This window comes from Cherax quadricarinatus, chromosome 32 (genome assembly GCF_038502225.1).
Source record: "Cherax quadricarinatus isolate ZL_2023a chromosome 32, ASM3850222v1, whole genome shotgun sequence".
Classification (NCBI taxonomy): domain Eukaryota; kingdom Metazoa; phylum Arthropoda; class Malacostraca; order Decapoda; family Parastacidae; genus Cherax; species Cherax quadricarinatus.
Genome location: NC_091323.1, coordinates 23,372,151 through 23,390,092, shown reverse-complemented (window position 1 = coordinate 23,390,092; position 17,942 = coordinate 23,372,151). Strand labels below are relative to the sequence as shown.

Genomic DNA, 17,942 nt, shown 5'->3' with positions numbered 1-17,942 from the left:
CCTTAGCTCATGTATTTGTGCTTTCATCTGTCCGAAAGCCATGCGATAATTGCTAGGCAGATGTGGTGGATTTAATTTCCATGGTAACCTAACCCAATACTGTCCATCTTTATATTTGACAGTATCCAAATATTGGTTATAAGTCTGAGACTCTTGTGGGCTTGGTCTATTTACATCAATACCTATCGCATCTAAATCCCACAACTTATCAACTGGTTCATTCATTTCTTCCAGTAATGATAATTTTTGCTGTGGTACATGATCAGCGGTTATTCTTGTAACTAGTACATTTTCCAATGAATCAATATCAGTTTCTTTCCCACTTTGAGAGGGAATGGGACCACATATCATGTGGCCTCCTGCTGTTTTCAGCAAGTGAATATCATGTTTACTTACTATATTTTGCACAAAACAGTGATAATAATCACTTCCAATGATTAAATCAATTGGACTAATTGTGTCCGTCTGTATGTCAGGACAGGCTAACTTGACTTTAGCTGCTTTCAGTGCTGCAACTGTTTCTTTTAATCCCTGGATCTGCACAGTCTTAGGCAAATCATCTACTACCACAGCTTCTACTGTCTTTTTCCTGTTTCCTAGACCAACAGTGATTCTGGCTAGGTCATATGTCTGTTTACCAGAATTGTGGAAAAAACCAGCTATATCTAACTGTACTTTGGCATAGGGTTGTTTATTCAGTTTCTGCAACACTGATCTTCTTATGAAGGACCTTTGTGAGCCCTGATCAAATAGTGTTAGCACATTGGTTTTGTATAATTTATTAGATAACTCAACTCGAGCTATCGGGAGAGCAGTTGCTTTAAACTTATCTCTCACATTTAATGCTGTTGCTTGTTGACTTCCTGATTCTGTGGAAGTCTTCTGCTGTTCAGCAAAAGTATTTGGGCATAATGTTGTATGATGCATACCCTTGCATTTAAAACACTTCTTCAGTGAGCATTTACCTCCCTTGTGTTCACCTAAACACTTGATGCACCTTTTCAGCTGATGAACACGTTGTTTACGTGCCTCCATTGATGTGTATTGAATACAATACTGTGCCCAATGTGTTCCATCACAAAGTACACATTTTGGAGTACGTTTATGTATGATAGTCTGTTTACTGTCTGTTGTATTCACAGCTTGATAAATGCCTATATGGGATTTCCCATTCTGTGGTTTAGTGGGAGTAGGAATACTCTTTTTATACTGAGTTGAAGGTTTGTTATCCACTGGATTTGTGGATTCTTCATCTTGTCTCGTTGCTTGCATGCATGAAACTATTGTTTGTAAACCATTGCTAATTTCCTCACAAGTGAAATAGCGTTTATTGAACATAATATTTAATCGTTCAATAGTTTGTGGTGACAACTTATCTTGTACAATACCACTGATAAACCAATCACATTGTCTTAGGTCATATTTAGCACCTAAAGATCTGAGACTATTGTCTAATGTGATTCTAAATGCCTGTAAGTTTGAAAAACAATGTTTGGGTGGCTTCAAACTTGATATTAAGACTGCATGTCTAACTCTGGCCTTGTCAGCATCAAAGTAATTGTCTGCTAAGACACATAAGGCTATTTGATAATTGCCTTTAACCACCGGAAATGACTTAATCAGTTCATAGGGTTCTCCCTTCACAAGACATTTAAGATAATTGAACTTAGCAATCTCATCTATGTCAGTTCATGAATTTACTATGGATTGAAAACCACTAATGAATTCTTCATAATTATGACCTTGGAAAATAGGTAATGACAATGTAGGTAAGCTTGGTAATGGGACACTTGTTGTTGTTACAGGTGTAACAGGTGTTTGACCACTAGTTACAGTAAATAACAAAAAGGCACAATACCGTGACTGGAACAATACACAAATAACCCGCACATAAAAGAGAGAAGCTTACGACGACGTTTCGGTCCGACTTGGACCGTGTGACTTTGTCAATGGTCCAAGTCGGACTGAAACGTCGTCGTAAGCTTCTCTCTTTTATGTGTGGGTTATTTGTGTACTAGTTACAGTAGGTCTCTGTGACAGAGTTTTACGGCAGATAGCCTGTACTCCTGTCCACCTTAATTGTAGATTACTAAAAGTATCTAAAACATTTTTAATTTCATCCTCAGATGGATCTGATTCAAGAAATTCCTTTTCATAATCTGTATAGTCTGAATTAATTATTTTCAGACGTTGTGTAAGTAATTCAAATTTGACCTCAAGATCATCAAAATCTCTGTTTGTATCTTGAGTTAATCCTATACAGACTGAAATTAGATTTTCTAATTGTGTAATCTTAGTCTGTAAAGACTGAAACTGAGTTTTCAAACAAGCCATTTTAATGGTATACTGAAAATTCTAGCACCATACTTAGAATGTTTAAAAAACACTGTACTTCTATAAACAGCTGAGTTTTTGTTATGCTTAAGTCAGCAATAATTGAGTCAGACACTACTGACCCACTAAGCTTAACCTCAGGGTCAATGACCATGAAGGGTACAGAGTACATATGGCTGGTGTTTATGGCTTGAGTTTGCTGTGTCAGCCTGACCACGACGATTAATCGTAAATAACGATGTTATACACTTCATTCACTATACACTATAAATGTCACTGTATAAATGTAAATCACATGTGAATATTACTGACATATATATAAATGTCACTGTATAAATGTAAATCACATGTGAATATTACTGACATATATATAAATGTCACTGTTAATATGTATTTGAAAGCTTACACTTTATATATAAGTTCCTTTAATATAACAGGTATATCTATAAGAAACAAACTTTAACACAATCTTGTCTCTTAATTTCTGTCTATAAACATTATAAACACTATGTGTATATACACTCAGACAAACCGAACATCAGTTGGGTTGTTGTTGTCTTAGTCAGCGCTTCTTCGAGCTTGGAGCAGTGGATGCTGGGTGCCATCCCCCGTTTTCTTGTTGGGTGAGTCACTCGGCTCCCATTTTCTTTGGGTGAATGCTGGGTGAGCACCCATTTTCTTTTGGCTGCCCATTCTCTGTGATTGAGTCTGGATGGACTCGTTTATACTGATTTATATTGAAAAACACTAGTTTTACAGCTTTTTTCAAAGGACCTTGGCTCGTAGGTTATTTGTACACTGTAGTACAACATATTTGGAACACAGTGTGGCCTTTATCCAGTTTGAGCACGACCAAAATGTTGAGAAATGGGATTACCAGTTAAGCTTAATTTTAAATTTAAATATAGGGAACACTTAGCTGATAAAAGACAGCAAATCGCCTACACAGCCGCCCCTGCAGACGAGGTCTTGAATTGTTGTCATGATCATCTCTCAACGGGCTGGAATAGATCATAATTTGTAAGATTATAAATTACCCCTAAGGGGTGTTATGTCAGCATATTTCATTCACTGATGGCTGACAAACTTACTTGTGTGGACTCAAAAGTCCGCACCTAACTGCCGACTATAGGTTGATTACAAACTCCTTGCGACTCAAGAACTGCGCAGTCCCCCGTACTACAAGAAATTCGTAACCTACCTTGCTCTTGTAGCGTGAGCTATGGTGTTCTTCACACCTTCAACAGGTATCGGTGACTTGATAGAAGCTGAAGTGTCCTTGGATGTCCACGTCTTCCATAGTCTAGGAATACGCACACTGGTACACTATGTTCCACAAGATTCGTCTTTATTGTTCACAATCTTATCACTAAAGAAGCTGATCACACTTCTCTTAAGTGTTCATTGTGTTTTACGAGACACTTTGTTCACACTAACGCAAAGATCGTTCTTTGTTGGCTATCCTGGCGTTAGTGTCACTCTCAATAGAGTCAAAAGTAATCTGAAGACGCCACAACGCCCCACGCCGTCACTGCCCCCAGCACAAAGGAAAAGCTGACCTAGTACTTTTGCTTCCTTGCCACTTCCTCGATGAAACAAAGCAGAATGTTTGTTTCTTGCTGTCTTAAGCATAAACAACAATGTACACTATCTTTACCATGATAATAAAGTGGGAGCAGGATTTTCCTTAATTGTCCTGCTAAGGTAAGAGATGTACTGTCTCTTATTAAAATACAGTGGACCCCCGCATAACGATTACCTCCGAATGCGACCAATTATGTAAGTGTATTTATGTAAGTGCGTTTGTACGTGTATGTTTGGGGGTCTGAAATGGACTAATCTACTTCACAATATTCCTTATGGGAATAAATTCGGTCAGTACTGGCACCTGAACATACTTATGGAGTGAAAAAATATCGTTAACCGGGGGTCCACTGTACACACTGCAACACTGGACTGCAAGGAGCGGCGGTCGCTTGGCCACAGGTCGTATACCGGTACTGCATCTGGGATCAATTACTCGCTGTAGCAGTAAACAAGATATTTGCCCCTTCTGAGAGGGCTGGGCCCCTCAGGGCTGAAAGGGGCTGAAAGGGGCTGAAAGGGGCTGATACCGCCCTCCTGGAGATAATTTCTGCACAGTAAAAGACAAAGAAGGGAAGTAACCCTGGATAGGGCTTTGATACCTGAAGTCCTTATGGAGTTGGATTTCCCTTCCAAACAATAACCTCTGCTTCTGCTGACTCTCCCCTCCACCCCATCCATACCCCAACAAGCCTTCAATGAAGGTAAGTGTGATGTTAAATGTTCATTTATCCATTTCATTAGTCATTTATATTTCTTTCTCATTGTTTTCTGTATGTAAAACTATATTCTTGAAAAAATGTATTTTTTTTTATATTTTTGGGCGTCGAACGGATTAATTGTATTTACAGTACATTATTTCTTATGGGAAATATTGCTTCGGTTTTCGTCAGTTTCGGATTTAGACCAACCTTCTGAAACGGATTAACCCTTTCAGGGTTGGTGCCGTACTAGTACGGCTTGCACACCAGGGTTGGTGCCGTACTAGTACGGCTTGCACACCAGGGTTGGTGCCGTACTAGTACTCATAAATTCTAGCACTTTCAAATCTAGCAAGAGAAAGCTGGCAGGCCTACATATGAAAGAATGGGTCTATGTGGTCAGTGTGTGTGGTATAAAAAAAATCCTGCAGCACACAGTGCATAATGAGAAAAAAAAACTCAGACTGTGTTTTTGGTTTAAAACAGCGACTTTGCAGTGTATTTTCGTATGCTATTTATGGTTATATTCTACAAGTTTTCCTGGTCTCATTTTATAGAATGGAAGACAATTATGGAAATTGAGGTGATTTTGATTGGTTTCACAATGACAAGTACCTTGAAATTGAGCTCAAAGTAGCAGAAATCTTCGGTTTTTGCCAAAGTTCAAAGGTAAACAAATCATGCCATGCGTCCAATACACGTCAACTGGTGAGTGTAATATTCTTTCACAAGTGCCCTGATATTATTTATACCATTTCTATGCTATTTCTACACGAATGCAGTAGTCTGCATAACATTAATCTTCTATTTTTTGTGAGAATAAAAATTCAAAGTGGAAAGCAAAAGAAATGTAACAGAGGCCTGGGGACATGAGTAATGAACAGAGGAAATGTTATTTTAGTGCCAGAAATATCTGTCTTGTTTATTCTGGACCCTATTTGGAAACTGGCATCTTTTGAAATTTGTGAGAAATTGGCAAAACTGCCAATTTCTGACCATGTTATTGGATAGTGGAAATCGGTAAATGGGTGGTTTCTTGTACTAATTCGATAGAAAAAATGGAGTTCTAGTGAAATAGGTATGATTTTTGTCGACTGGTACATTGGAATTAGCCGAAAATAGGGCTGAAAGTGGGCGAAATCGCCGATGTATAAACATCATAGTGACTGCTAACTTCGCGAGAGCATAACTCCATAAGTTTTCCATCAAATTTCATACTTTTGGTGTCATTATGATCAGGAAAAGATTCTCTATCACTTCATAAGAAAAAAAAATTTTTTTTTTTCTAAAAATTTCCGACCCTGAGAACAAGTTTAGGAGAGGCCCTGCCGATCCTGAAAGGGTTAAGGATGAAATCCGAGGTTCCACTGTACTACGAAAAGTTCACTTGCACAAAATAAAATGTTGAAATAAAAAAAGATGTAATTACAATGCAATGAGCAGCCAAAATAATTATTTTGTTTTTATTTATTTATTTTCAGTTCACTTTGTATACTGCATTAATCCTTTCTAATTATATACTGTACTGTACAATACTGCCAAATTAATGAAAAATTTTATGACACTAGCAAATAAGAAAAATAATGAACAACAGTCTAAATCTGTAACCCATGCATATTGTAGTTTTTCTAAAAATTCATCTCTGAGCAATGGTAAATATCATTTTCCATTATTATTAGTAAAGTAAAAACAAAAACGTGTTTAAAAATTATTAGCACGTTTATAAATTATTTAAGAAAACGTAACGTGCTGAGTCATGACTTATGTAATGTAAGGCAAGCTAATGTGAAATATTACATAGGGAGGACTTTGAAAGAGGGGGTGTGCAGAGAATATCTTAATTTTGATGATGCTTTGCTCAGTGTTGGTTTATCACATCACAACATACAGGTACCATCTGACTTACGACCGAGCTTGGTTCCGACCAACCAGCCCTAAGTCGAAATAGCCGTAAGTCAAACCTTACTACTGAACATCAACATGACATTTTTGTAATGACTTTATTTTATCGTTTTATTTTGGTATTTCATTTTTTACTTTACTTTTTATGCTGTTAGTACTGTATTTTATACTGTAAGGGTTAGGATAAACACTGTGTACAACACAAACAGTTGTTTATTTCCCAGAAATCTGGCATATAAAACACAGTCGTAAGGCGAGTGGTCATATGTCGAGCAGGTCGTAAGTCGGATTGTAGGTTTACTTCAACACAGAGAAATCTCATCAGAATTAACACTTGCTCTGCATACTCTGAACATTTCAGCACTACTTCCTAGACAACCATAGGAAGAACTACAGTATTAGTAAAATTTCATATTTACAAACATATGGCAGGAATGTACATATATACACAGTACAATGAGCCAAATGTGCATTTTTTTCTTTTTTTAACACATTAGCCATCTCCCAGCAAAGGAGGGTGATAAAAAAAAATACATTCACCACTATTCATTCAACAGCTGTCTTCCCATAAGTGCAAAGACATCACAATTCAAATGACTCTGAACTGTAACATCACTACCTCTCATTCATAGTCTAAGTACTATATTTCAATCCTCCACTTTTCCTGAATCATTTTATGCTACTCTGCTCACACTCCAGCAGCACAAAGCCATAAAAACCACTTGTTTCCACTCCAATCTAATATGCCCTCACAAATATGCTGGATGATCAAGCCCCTAGAATGTAAAACATCCTTTAATCCATCCTTTCAACCCTTCCTGGGAAAACCTCCAACCCATCTTTCCTTCCACCCCAGCTTATACACCCTCTTGTCATCATATTCTGTTCTGCCCTCACTATATGTCCACAGCACTGTGCACCCTATGAGTTTTTTGGATAATATCATGACTAATTATCTGCAAAAATAGCTAGATGGAATAATGTATTACAGTATTTGAAAATAAATAATTTAATATTCCTTTGCAAATATCAAGCAAGTCAAATTCAGTGCAAATACTACCTGAAATATATTTTGAATTATACTATGCTAATATACCATAATTATGGACCAATGAAAAATTTAATGAATTACCTACTTAGCTAAGTGCCAACACAGCAGTGACAGATGTGATTGTGGAACTAAAGGCACGATGCATAAACAAAGTCCTTGAGTATATAATCAATGCCAACTCAGCAGATTATGGTATTTTACATATATTTCATGTGTTTCTATATAAACTACATTTATAATTATTTTATACAAAATATACAATTTATGACATAACATAAAACTTAATATTGCATACTGCCTATATAAATAATGTTGGCAACTGAAGGTAGCTACTGTATGTAAGTGTAATAAATATTTAGTGTCCTAATAGTTCCAAAGCTCATTGTCCAAAAATAATAGAGTAAGAGCATTACACATTTCATATAATATAAACTGCGAAATGCAAAAGTCTTTAATGTTTACTTGATCAAAAACATATGTATATTTGCAGCTATTAATAAAATCTGAAATAGGAAAAAAAAAGGGTGACCATAATATGGTACCAACAATCTGGAGTGCTATCTTTGTCAAGTGTTAGATTAGAATATTATGATCAGGGACACGATAAATAGTCAGATAAACATTTTAATCTAAATATGCTAATGACAAGTGGAAACTGCTGAGAAGGGTATTAAAATGTAACATCAATATACATGTATTACTGTACAATTAAGTTTTTCTTCTTCTCTTTTTTAGTAAATGTCTACAGGAGAAGGGGTTACTAGCCCATTGCTCCCGGCATTTTAGTCGCCTCATACGACACGCATGGCTTACGGAGGAAAGATTCTTTTCCACTTCCCCATGGACAATAGAAGAAATAAAGAAGAACAAGAGCTATTTAGAAAAAGGAGAAAAACCTAGATGTACGTATATATATATATGCATATGCGTGTCTGTGAAGTGTGACCAAAGTGTAAGTAGGACTAGCAAGATATCCCTGTTATCTAGTGTGTTTATGAGACAGAAAAAGAAACCAGCAATCCTACCATCATGCAAAACAGTTACAGGTTTCTGTTTCACAGTCATCTGGCAGGACGGTAGTACTTCCCTGGGTGGTTGCTGTCTACCAACCTACTACCTATGGAGGGGTGTTAATGTTGCAGTTTAAAAACTGTAGTGTAAAGCACCCTTCTGGCAAGACAGTGATGGAGTGAATGATGGTGAAAGTTTTTCTTTTTCGGGCCACCCTGCCTCGGTGGGAATCGGCCAGTGTGATAATAAAATAAATAAATACTGTACAACTGTTTAACAAAATCTTACTGCCTACTTGTGCCTACCCATGTAAAAAATGGCATTCTGCACCCCAATAATCAAAGTATTATCTATTAATTTTTTAAGAGAGTCTAATCCTTATCAATCAAGTAAACACAACACAAGCATGACAATACTTCTATATTTTATCATTTACCTAATTAGATAGCTAAAACTAACATTTTTAATTTAAATTCACCAAAGAAACTAAATACAGGTTACGAGGAAGTTTAATCAAGACCCTACATACTGGCGCTTTGGCAGCTGTTGATACTCGTAAATTATGGCCCATCTGAGTTAACCCTTAAACTGTCCAAACGTACATCTACGTTTTTTCAACATTTGAAAGTAGTATGTAAAAACAGTAGATTTTTTTTTTTTACATTTGAAAATGTGTAAAAAAAAGTAGATCTACTTTTGGAGCACTATGCATGTAAACATAGATCTGCTTGGACAGTTTAAGGGTTAAAGAAAGAATTCAAGAGCAGATGCAATATTTTTCTACACTAAAATTCAGTCAGATAATCATACTGTACTTACATACTAACTCCTAATACACACACACTCTTCAAAAAAGAACAAAATTATTAAACTTAATCAAGTGTGAATACAGCACTAAATGTTATTCTCAGTCTGTTGCAAGACTAATTACAAATACTGCAAAACTATATTTTCCTGCAGTACTGCTGTTCTTTATATTGGTTTAATCAATAATTGGAGGTCGTTGCCTGGTAGCAAAAGCTCTCACTTCACATGGTGAGGGTCTGGGTTCAATTCCTAGTGAAGGGGTGGAAACATTGGAAGTGTTTCTTTACACCGGTTGTCTACGTTCACCCATCAGTAAAATGGATACCTGGGTGTTAGTCGACTGGTGTGGGTCGCATCCTGGGACAAAACTGACCTAACTTGCCTGAAATGCTCAGCATAACAAGTGGCTTTCTATACAGTAGTATGTCATTGATGTCAGCTAGGCCTGTATACCTTGTACATGTACTTGTAGTAACTAAAGATATTAGCCAGAATTCTGCTATAAACCATGAACCCTGCCATCACACAGTAACCTAGAGTTGCCTCCACCCATACTACTACTGTACTACCACCACCACCACTATTACAACTATTACTATTATTTTTTGCCTGACATACCTAAATATATACTGTGTGTCTTTGTAATAACAAAAAAAGGCACAATACCGTGACTGGAATGATACACAAATAACCCGCACATAAAAGAGAGAAGCTTACAATGACGTTTCGGTCCGACTTGGACCATTTACAAAGTCAGACTTTGTAAATGGTCCAAGTCGGACCGAAACGTCGTCGTAAGCTTCTCTCTTTTATGTGCGGGTTATTTGTGTGTCTTTGTAATGTTTGTAATGGCTAGACAAAGTTCCTGAGAGCGAAATGGTGCCACAATAAATGTCGCATTAGTTACATCCGTGTCCATTTATTATTATTATAATACAGACATTTTGTATAGGTAGTAGGTTGGTAGACAGCAACCGCCCAGGGAGGTACTACCGTCCTGCCAAGTGAGTGTGGAACGAAAGCCTGTAATTGTTTTACATGATGGTAGGATTGCTGGTGTCCTTTTTTCTGTCTCATGAACATGCAAGATTTCAGGTATGTCTTGCTACTTCTACTTACACTTAGGTCACACAACACATACATGTACAAGCATATGTATACACACCCCTCTGGGTTTTCTTCTATTTTCTTACTAGCTCTTGTTCTTGTTTATTTCCTCTTATCTCCATGGGGAAGTGGAACAGAATTCTTCCTCCGTAAGCTATGCGTGTTGTAAGAGGCGACTAAAATGCCAGGAGCAAGGGGCTAGTAACCCCTTCTCCTGTATATATTACTAAATGTGAAAGGAGAAACTTTTGTTTTTCCTTTTGGGCCACCCTGCCTTGGTGGGATACAGCCGATGTGTTGAATGAAAGAGAATACAGACATTTTAAATTGCAACCAAAAATTTATTTATAATGCTCTTATTTGCTATTATGGAGTCCATGCACCTCTGTTGATATCCTCCATGAGCTCCACGTCTATCAATTATGTCTGGAAACTTTCCAAGATTTTAAGTGTTTTAAAGTTATTGCATATTTTATGTATACTCTGACAACTGTACGTATGTGCAACCATATCTAAATAAACTTATACACTGCGCTGGCATGCAGGAACACATTAAAATCACTGTCTCACTAGTGTTGACACAATAATAGGAAATTGCTCTGGGGCACTATAAATGTCATACATTACTTTATAGACATTGTCATTAATCCATCCTGGTGGCTAAAGCTCTCACTTCACACATGGAGGGCCCGGGTTCGATTCCCGGTGAGTGGAAACATTTTGACTTGTTTCCTTACACCTGTTGTCCTGTTCACCTAGCAGCAAATAGGTACCTGGGTATGAGTCGACTGGTGTGGGTTGCATCCTGGGGGACAAGATTGAAGAACCCAATGGAAATAAGTTACAGTCCTCGATGATGCACTGACTTTCTTGAGTTATCCTGGGTGGCTAACCCTCTGGGGTTAATTATCGAAAGAAAATCTTATCTTAAACATAATACATACAACCTTCATAGAACAAATTCACAAATACGAGATGTAGTCGCCAGGCAGCCTGTGGTAGTGACGGCAAGAATTCAATTTTTCTAGTCGAACACCAGAGAAGCTGTGTATAGTATTACTGGGGGATAACTGTAGAAAAATATTTTTTTTGTATACCTTCACTCATAGCATCATTCGCTCTAAAAATGGTTTTGCATGAGAATGGGAGTGCTGTTATTTATTCTACTGAACCAACGTGAAGACAACTTGTACACAATGTAAGGTGTTTGTAGTGTGTGGAAAAAGCTTCACAAACACATGCATTATGCCAAATAAATGCACATTCAACTTCATTGTTTTAAATTGTAATACTATATTTTTTATATACTATATCAAAACTAATTCTTCTCTACCAAACTAATTAAAACCGTAGAGTGAACTAACAATATTCAATTTTCTTGTATTCATTTTAACTCGCCTAAAGACCATACTTACAATGACAACAGTTATTGTCTTATTAATGTTACGTTAGTGTTAAGTTTGCCCGAAATGTTCTGCATATAAAGGGGCTTTTGGCATGTTCACCCAATTATTACACTACTTTGTGCAAACATGTATCATGCTAAAATATTATTATTTTATCAGTAATTCTATCAGTATTACTTACTACCACCATATTACTATATTCTGCAAATAATCTAACATGTTAATCCAGGTATTGTTCATCGACTTCAATTAGCCTTCTTGTGAAGGCGAAACTATATCTAAATAGTTTCCAAGTTACTGCCATGTCTGTTTATTTTTAGGTCCTACCAGTTGACGCAGTGACAAAAGGGCAGTATTTATGGGTTAAACGCCAATGACAGTTTATCCAGCACACACAGCCTTACCTTCTAGTCTCTTCTTGGAAGGAAAACTACCCAATCTAGAAGGAAGAAGACTGAACAATCGTTTCTCATGAAGTATAAGTGTCCTTCCCCATCAAGTGAGCCAAGACAACTGCGCTGTTATTGTTGGTGTTAAAGGTTGACACAGCTCGAGCACACTTTTTTTATTTTTATTTTTTTTACTGCAAGTATATGCACAAGGTATACAGGCCTAGCTAACATCAATGACATTCTACTATATGGAAAGCTGCTTGTTATGCATAGCATTTCGGGCAAATTAGGTCAGGTTTGTCCCAGGATGCGACCCACACCAGTCGACTAACACCCAGGTACTCATTTTACTGATGGTGAACATAGACAACCAGTATAAAGAAACATACCCAATGTTTCTACCTTCGCTGGGAATCGAACCCTTCACCAGTGGCAGCGGCAGCAGAAGGAGGAGGAGGAGGAGGAGGAGGAGGGAGGGGAGGAGGGGAAGGAAGGAAGTAAGGAAGGAAGGAAGGAAGGAAGGAAGGAAGGAAGGAAGGAAGGAAGGAAGGAAGGGAGGGAGGGAGGGAAGGAAGGAAGGAAGGAAGGAAGGAAGGAAGGAAGGAAGGAAGGAAGGAAGGAGGGAGGGAGATGGAGGGAGGGAGAAGGAGGGAGGGAGAAGGAGGGAGGGAGAAGGAGGGAGGGAGGGAGGGAGGGAGGGAGGGGGGGAGGGAGGGAGGGAGGGAGGGAGGGAGGGAGGGAGGGAGGGAGGGAGGGAGGGAGGAGGGAGGGAGGGAGGGAGGGAGGGAGGGAGGGAGGAGGGAGGGAGAAGGAGGGAGGGAGAAGGAGGGAGGGAGGGAGGAGAAAGGAAGGAGGAGGAAGAAGGGAGGAGGAGGGAGGAGGAAGGGAGGAGGAGGAGGAAGGAGGGAGGAGGAGGAGGAGTAGGATCAGGAAGGAGGAGGAGGAGGAGGAGGGAGGAGATGATGTTTATTTAATTCAGTATACAGTACCTAAATAAGGTGCAATAAACATTCATTATACAGTATACATTATTATTATCAAGGTGCCCCATGGCCTGGAAGCTAAAGCTCTCGCTTCACATAGTGAGGGTCCAGGTTTGATTCCCAGCAAGGGTAGAAACAGTGGGCATGTTTCTTTACACCAGTTGTCTATGTTCCCCATCAGTAAAATGGGTACCAGGGTGCTAGTTGACTGGTTGTGGGTCACATCCTGGAGCAAAAGTGACCTAATTTGCCCAAAATGCTCTGTATAACAAGGGGCTTTCTATATAGTAGTATGTCATTGATGTTAGCTAGGCCTGTATACCTTGTACATGTACTTGTATAAATAAAGATATTATATTATTATAAGGGGGCACTAAACCCGTAGGGATTACACAGTGCCTGTGGGGGCGGGGGGGATGGAAGGCATTCAGGCTCACTTCAGGTAACTGGAGCACAGATCCAATTCCCTAGATCAAGAGCCCCTTACCAGCATCAAGAAACCTTCCTTGAGGGGTATACAGTACATAAATATGGCACAATAAATATTTTGTTCATTATTTTTTTTTTCAACAAGTCTGCCGCCTTCCACCAAGGCAGTACATAAATATGATGCAGTAAACAGCCAGGAGCCGAGTCTCGACCCCTGCAACCACAATTAGGTGAGTACATTATTTAGCGCAAACTTTGACAAAAACTAATGCACTAAAAACTGCATATTTATTTGCCCCCTACGAATCTAGTACGTACAAGACACTGACAGGAAACCATCAATAATAGTCAAGATACACTTACAGCACTACAGGGTAGGGCATGATAAAGGTTTAATAACGAAATTACACAAAAGACTAATTTATATTTATAAACTGTGGTGGAGGTATGTGAGGCATTACGTAGAATGAAAGGGGGTAAAGCAGCTGGAGCTGATGGGATCATGACAGAAATGTTAAAAGCAGGGGGGGATCTAATGTTGGAGTGGTTGGTACTTTTGTTTAATAAATGTATGAAAGAGGGGAAGGTACCTAGGGATTGGCAGAGAGCATGTATAGTCCCTTTATATAAAGAGAAAGGGGACAAAAGAGATTGTAAAAATTATAGAGGAATAAGTTTACTGGGTATACCAGGAAAAGTATACGGTAGGGTTATAATTGAAAGAATTAGAGGTAAGACAGAATGTAGGATTGTGGATGAGCAGGGAGGCTTCAGAGTGGGTAGGGGATGTGTAGATCAAGTGTTTACATTGAAGCATATATGTGAACAGTATTTAGATAAAGGTAGGGAAGTTTTTATTGCATTTATGGATTTAGAAAAGGCATATGATAGAGTGGATAGAGGAGCAATGTGGCAGATGTTGCAAGTATATGGAATAGGTGGTAAGTTACTAAATGCTGTAAAGAGCTTTTATAAGGATAGTGAGAGGGAGAATACTTCCCGGTAAAAGTAGGTCTTAGACAGGGATGTGTAATGTCACCATGGTTGTTTAATATATTTATAGATGGGGTTGTAAAAGAAGTAAATGCTAGGGTGTTCGGGAGAGGGGTGGGATTAAATTATGGGGAATCAAATTCAAAATGGGAATTGACACAGTTACTTTTTGCTGATGATACTGTGCTTATGGGAGATTCTAAAGAAAAATTGCAAAGGTTAGTGGATGAGTTTGAGAATGTGTGTAAAGGTAGAAAGTTGAAAGTGAACATAGAAAAGAGTAAGGTGATGAGAGTATCAAATGATTTAGATAAAGAAAAATTGGATATCAAATTGAGGAGGACGAGTATGGAAGAAGTGAATGTTTTCCGATACTTGGGAGTTGACGTGTCGGCGGATGGATTTATGAAGGATGAGGTTAATCATAGAACTGATGAGGGAAAAAAGGTGAGTGGTGCGTTGAGGTATATGTGGAGTCAAAAAATGTTATCTATGGAGGCAAAGAAGGGAATGTATGAAAGTATAGTAGTACCAACACTCTTATATGGATGTGAAGCTTGGGTGGTAAATGCAGCAGCGAGGAGACGGTTGGAGGCAGTGGAGATGTCCTGTCTAAGGGCAATGTGTGGTGTAAATATTATGCAGAAAATTCGGAGTGTGGAAATTAGGAGAAGGTGTGGAGTTAATAAAAGCATTAGTCAGAGGGCTGAAGAGGGGTTGTTGAGGTGGTTTGGTCATTTAGAGAGAATGGATCAAAGTAGAATGACATGGAAAGCATATAAATCTATAGGGGAAGGAAGGAGGGGTAGGGGTCGTCCTCGAAAGGGTTGGAAAGAGCGGATAAAGGAGGTTTTGTGGGCGAGGGGCTTGGACTTCCAGCAAGCGTGCATGAGCGTGTTAGATAGGAGTGAATGGAGACGAATGATACTTGGGACCTGACGATCTGTTGGAGTGTGAGCAGGGTAATATTTAGTGAAGGGATTCAGGGAAACCGGTTGTTTTCATATAGTCGGACTTGAGTCCTGGAAATGGGAAGTACAATGCCTGCACTTTAAAGGAGGGGTTTGAGATATTGGCAGTTTGGAGGGATATGTTGTGTATCTTTATACGTATATGCTTCTAAACTGTTGTATTCTGAGCACCTATGCAAAAGCAGTGATAATGTGTGAGTGTGGTGAAAGTGTTGAATGATGATGAAAGTATTTTCTTTTTGGGGATTTTCTTTCTTTTTTGGGTCACCCTGCCTCGGTGGGAGACGGCTGACTTGTTGAAAAAAAAAAAAAAAAAAAAAAAAAAAAAAAAAAAGGCAGGTTAGTAACTATCGAAGTTTTCAAGAACACTATTTTTTTTAGCTTTAATTTTAGTTTAATATGTTGCAACTTTTTAATTCATCTCATTATTAATATAATCAAATGTAAGGCTAAACCCCATAAATTAGGGATCTGTTAAGAGTGAATGCAACACTGAGGCCAAGGTTGGTCAATAGGTTAACATTCCTAAGTTATTCCATATTTTTCACCTAATCTGCATACAATTTCTGTAGTTGTTCAAACAAGCATGAGGTTACCTGCATTTGCTTCCCATGACCTGGTCCAAGACCTCCAGGTTCCTGGCCTAATTGACCAGGTTGTTGGTGGCAGCCTCATGCAGTCCAACCTATATACCACAGCCTGGTTAATCAGGTAATGGTTTGAGGAATTTATCAGGTTTCCTCTTGAAGAGGCCCAGGAATTGTCGTTAATTCCCCTCGAAACATGAAAGGAGTTTATAGAGGTGTTGGTCCCCTTACACTTATAGATCTCTTAGTGCATTCATTATGACCAGGTTTTTCAGTAGAGGTAATTTGTACTGTCTACCAACCTCTTGCTTTCTTATATAGTGATTTCTGAGGGACATCAAACAGGTATCTGTTTCTAGTACAAGACCTGTGTATTTATTACAATCTTCCAGGAAATGTCTAAGTCTGCATCAGCATTACAGATGACGAGTGAAAGGTTGTATGTATGAATGACATTTATATTTAGTAGGTTTAGATATGATATTTATGAAGGATGAGGTTAATCATAGAATTGATGAGGGAAAAAAGGTGAGTGGTACGTTGAGGTATATGTGGAGTCAAAAAACGTTACCTATGGAGGCAAAGAAGGGAATGTATAAAAGTATAGTAGTACCAACACTCTTATATGGGTGTGAAGCTTGGGTGGTAAATGCAGCAGTGAGGAGACGGTTGGAGGCAGTTGAGATGTCCTGTTTAAGGGCAATGTGTGGTGTAAATATTATGCAGAAAATTCGGAGTGTGGAAATTAGGAAAAGGTGTGGAGTTAATAAAAGCATTAGTCAGAGGGCAGAAGAGGGGTTGTTGAGGTGGTTTGGTCATTTAGAGAGAATGGATCAAAGTAGAATGACATGGAAAGCATATAAATCTACAGGGGAAGGAAGGCGGGGTAAGGGTCATCCTCGAAAAGGTTGGAGAGAGGGGGTAAAGGAGGTTTTTGTGGGCAAGGGGCTTGGACTTCCAGCAAGCATGCGTGAGCGTGTTAGATAGGAGTGAATGGAGACGAATGGTACTTGGGACCTGACGATCTGTTGGAGTGTGAGCAGGGTAATATTTAGTGAAGGGATTCAGGGAAACCGGTTATTTTCATATAGTCAGACTTGAGTCCTGGAAATGGGAAGTACAATGCCTGCACTTTAAAGGAGGGGTTTGGGATATTGGCAGTTTGGAGGGATATGTTGTGTATCTTTATATGTGTATGCTTCTAAACTGTTGTATTCTGAGCACCTCTGCAAAAACAGTGATAATGTGTGAGTGTGGTGAAAGTGTTGAATGATGATGAAAGTATTTTCTTTCTGGGGATTTTCTTTCTTTTTTGGGTCACCCTGCCTCGGTGGGAGACGGCCGACTTGTTGAAAAAAAAAAAAAGATATGAATACAGACATTTTTTTTTAACGCACTGGCTGTCTCCCACCGAGGCAGGGTGACCCATAAAAGAAACATTTTCACCATCATTTACATTATCACTGTCTTGCCTGAGGCATGAAGATACAACATGTTAGATGTCCCTCTAAGCAGAAAATATCCCAAAGTCCTCATTTAGTGCAGGCACTGTAGTTCCCACCTCCAGGATTCAAGTCTGGCTAACCGGTTTCCCTGAATCCCTTCAAAAAATATTACCTTGCTCACACTCCAATAGCTTGTCAAGTCAAAAAAAAATCTGTTTTCACTCACATAATTTACATAA

General features: G+C 38.6%; 1 protein-coding gene across 7 annotated transcripts in view; it reads right to left on the bottom strand.

The window, feature by feature from the left end:
* LOC128690292 (phytanoyl-CoA dioxygenase, peroxisomal) overlaps positions 1–17,942 on the bottom strand; it is a 166,927-nt gene that overhangs the window by 102,186 nt on the left and 46,799 nt on the right. For 3 of the 7 annotated variants that reach the window (XM_070090520.1, XM_070090525.1, XM_070090524.1), the window contains exon 1: positions 12,308–12,464. The exons of 1 other annotated variant lie outside the window; for it this stretch is intronic. The gene's annotated coding sequence lies outside the window, so the exon portion shown is untranslated. Of the gene's footprint in view, positions 1–7,653; positions 7,764–12,230; positions 12,256–12,307; positions 12,465–17,942 lie in introns of those variants that run through there. 3 more of the 7 variants (XM_070090523.1, XM_070090521.1, XM_070090522.1) reach the window with 3 other exon arrangements.